The sequence below is a fragment of the Choloepus didactylus genome, chromosome X (genome assembly GCF_015220235.1).
Source record: "Choloepus didactylus isolate mChoDid1 chromosome X, mChoDid1.pri, whole genome shotgun sequence".
Lineage (NCBI taxonomy): Eukaryota > Metazoa > Chordata > Mammalia > Pilosa > Megalonychidae > Choloepus > Choloepus didactylus.
Window position 1 is genome coordinate 189,230,091 of NC_051334.1, and position 4,331 is coordinate 189,234,421.

Consider the following 4,331-nt stretch of genomic DNA (forward strand, 5'->3'; position numbering starts at 1 on the left):
ATACTGTAACACCCTCCCCCCTCCCTGCCCTGGAAACCCAACACTGATAATATAGATTTCATATTGATCACAGGACACTATAAAACAGACACGAACACACCACACTTTCGAGAGGACAAGTCACAGCCTCCTTTGATGCTGGGCTGTGGAGTGGCTAGAAGGTGACTGCACACACTGCTACAGGGTACCATGCAGGCAGGTAGCTCAGTGAACGAACGCATTCATTAGTTAGCAGAGCAAAGGGTGAGCTCTTTTATATACAGAATAAGGAAACCTTATTAGGAACGGCCACAGTCTCAGCAAAACTCAGGTCTAAATGTGCGAAGACTGTGCGGCCTTGCTACTAACAAGATGACACAGATGGTAAGAATACGTTGGACAAGCTCCACTAAGACCTAGCAGATCATCTGTCCCCTCTGCAACGGCACCCCACACTGGCAGAGGGAACGCTCGAGAACTTGGTAGGAAATGAGTCACACAGCCCCACAACAAAACATCCTTCTGGAAAGACAGAGGATATCCTTCCCATGCTAGCGGCCAAGAAGGGATTCTAGGGTGTGAATCAATGCGATAGTTGGTGTGAAGCAAACAAAGGGGGAGGTGGGCAGAGGAGTAAATTCGGGGGGGGGGGTGCTCTATCCCAAACTCAGCAAGACTCCTCCCTTCCAAAGAATGAAAGACTGAACTTCTGCGTTCTCCGAGTTTGCTTTGCTTCTCATACTTTGCCCAAGGTTCAAATTTTCCTTTGCTACAAGCACTCAGATTGGCTGGGGCTGGGAACGGCTCCATGGCCATTTCCAGAGTCAGCAGGTGTGAGGACAGGAGGGGGAGGGGAAGCAGGCAGCCAGCTAGAGGCGGCGTTGGGGACGGGACGGGGACACTTGAGGTTGGGGCTCGACAACACTGACGACAGATCACACACAGGACACGACAAGGGGAGATCTGGCAATTTTCAGGTTAAACCGCCCAAGTCCATGGCTCAGAACTCAGAAGGTTCGAGTCCCCTGCAAAGGTGTCATTGCCAAACCTCCACCTCACCTCCACACTGAACCTCACAGAGTGAGAGTCTCAGTAGAGTTCAAACTGGTCTTATTGCAGCACAATAGGGCCAGATATTCTTCTGAAGGTATATTCTATTGCTATACGAATCTATAGAGATATTTACAACTGGCCTGTCTGCCCTTCCAATGTGCTCTGAAGCCTCCCCGTACACTTATGCCAGATACATTTTCTTAAAATCCCCTTGTTCCCCACTGCCCCAATCTCCTTATAACCCCACGTCATCTCAAGTGGACTGATCAGCCCCGCAAGGCCGGGGACCCCAGCATATATTTCCTATACTCACAGTTTGGGCACAGAGACCCTCCCATGGCCTTGAAACCCCAATCTAAGTCAACCAACCAATGTTTAGGCCTTTCAGCAGCAGTGTTGGAAGCTTCCCCTCTCTGTGAGGGATGTCTAGAAAGAAAGAGGCAATCTGTGACACACCAGTGGCAACTTTCTTGTGTTTAAAAAGCTGTGTTACAAGATCTGTATGTGTGTGTGTGTGAGAATGTGGGGGTGAACGTGTGTGTCAGTGTGCACATCTGGGTGTGTTTCTGTATATACTGATGAGGGTAAGTGCCCACGTGTGTATGCATGACTGTGTGGATTTATGTGTGTGTGTGTGTGTGTGTGAGGTTGTGTACTTGTGTGCTGGGTGTGTACAAGAGAAACAACAAGTTGGGCTCCTCTGGATAGTTTCATGGGACTCCTTTCTACTTCCCTCTTTGGCCAGCCCTCTCACCCTTCCAATCTCTCTTCCCCCGGAAGGGGGTAAAAGTAGAGTCTGGGGACCCCCATTCCAAGGCTGAACTTGGGGCCTGCTGGTGGAGGTCAGCAGCCAACAGCCCTCCCACAATAGGCTGGCCTCTCCCCAGTAAGTGGCTAGCCATGGCAGCCCATGCCTGCTACCATCTCCCCGGCATCTTTGGTCCTCAGTGGCTATCAGCCAACCCCCCGGCCTTTTCTCCACATCACCCCACCTGCCTGCCACTGCCACGAGCACCCACGTGGGTGGTCGGCTTACAAGGGCGTTGAAGTGAAAGGACGAGTTCTGGAGGCTATATACAACCCTCTCTCCAGTTCTCTGGCCCTCCCATCCCATTGTCCACACCATATTTCTATTCTCAGTGCATCTACCAGACTCTGTCCCCAGCTCCCGTTACCCCCAAACATGTCCTTCCAGGACAAAGCAAAATGCTCTGCACACCCAGCTTATCTTACATCCAGGCACTTCCTAGAACTACATTCACGTCCGGTGTCTTCATGCCCTTTCCATCACCTGGCGCCACCTCCCTCCGCTGCCGGCACGGACCAGCTGGAACTGGAGTCCGGGCTTCCACGTAACCTCACTCCCAAATCTCTTCTATCCAGGAGACAGCTCAGCTGGGTGGAGGGAGGGGAGAGAAGTGGATGGGGACTTGGAGACGCTGCTCCCTGGAACAGGGAATTGGAATACAACAGTCAGTTAACCAGCCTGGCCAGATAGGGCCCCCCTTATACAGGACAGGCCTAGGGAATGACGGTGGGTTCTAGAAGGGCCACCGGCAGGGAATACATAGGCTTTCAGGTGTATATCCTCTCACACCCATTCAAACCAGACACACACACACACACGGGTATGCACAAATGTACTTCTTACACACACGCCCACAGAACACACTCGTGTGTGTACACACCAGCACACAGATACGTAAGTCACAAGTTTCTCAGGGGTGTGCACACATATGCATCCACACGTTGTTATCTATACACTTTATATACACTAATGTAGATTTACACTGCTATACACAGAGCTGTACAGCTTCTGAGGGTTGAATGTGCACGCAGACCTACCTTGATGCATATACACACACCCAGGTATACACAGAAACACAAACGCAGAAGCACAGTGCAAAGGGTAGGTGGTGGGGGGAGAGGGGCTATGGAAGGGGCTGCCTAAGGGAGGAAGCAGGGACACGGGCTGAGTGCTTGGAGCTGCCTGGCAAGTTCGAGTAGGGGCCAATCCTACTTCCTGTTAGAGTCCCGCTGGGGGACGAGGCTCAGGTTCTCCATCCTCTCCGTTCCCACTCATTGGCCGGCCACCGGTGTCTTCCAGCAGAAAGAGGTCTGGGGCCTGGCAGATTGGCAGAACCTGCTGGAGCACCCCCCCTCCTTTTTTAAGGGGGATGGAGTTAGGGGACAAGTATCCAAGGAGTGCCTCAGTTAGGAGAGTTAGGAGGAAAAGAAGAAGGAAGAGCAAGTGGGGCGGCTCTTCAAGCATGGTACATAAACTCTACCTCTTCCTCGGGACCCAACGCGCCTTGCCTTCCCTGGCTCATGGGGCTCCTGGGAGGGCCCACCGATGTGATGGGTCAGTGAGCTTGTGGACACTTACTTTGCACTAGAGAAACAGAAAGGATTAGTATATAGATCCACGATAGTGGTTCGCCTGCTGTCCGAGATCAGATGGTGAGATCAAAAGTCAGAACTTTCCTAAGCTTCCTCTCCATTTGCCATGTGCTTACCCTGTGATTTGTGGTCCACTCAGCCACCCACAGAAGGCGAACTCCTGACTTGGAGAATGTACGGAGCCCCTATTGTCAAGCATTCTGAAGGAGAAATTTCTATCCCCCCAAAGATGCCAGCTCCAACCTGGGCTCACTCCCCAAGTCCCTGCTACAGACATTTCACTCTGCACCCCCACCCTGCCCCACGACACCACACTCAAAATACAACAGCAAAAAACCACAAAACTGTGGGGGTGGAAAAGGCACTTTCAAATGTTCCCCAAGTTTCCTTTGGCCGGCCCCCTGCCCTTCTAAGCCAAGGCCAGCCCTTCCCCTGTGTGCCCCAGCCCAATCCAGTTTGACTTTCTCCCATAAGACCCCAACAGGGAGTGGGCAAGGACCATGCTCCCTAGGAGGGAAAAACAGTAGGAAGGAAAAAGTAATGGAAAAGAGAATTCAACACCCCAGGGGGACAGAAAAGCCCCCAGAAATGTTTGTGGGCAGGGCTCAGAGCCTTCCTCTGCCCCCAAACTGCTCCTCTCTGTCCTCTCAACATTTCCAGGAACTTCCCTATGCTGATTAGCTGTTGGCAGTCTTTCAAAAGGTGAGTGTCTTCTAGCAGGAAAGGGAACTCAATGTGCTATTTACCTCCAACTCCTCAAGCCCTTCCTTTCCAACTACTCCCCACTCTAGGTTTATAAAGTGCAGCAGAGAACTCGTTTGATTGCCCCGATACCAACACAATTGAATGAAGAGAGCAAAGAAGGAAAAGAGGAAAACTGAAAGAGAGCACGAGAGGAA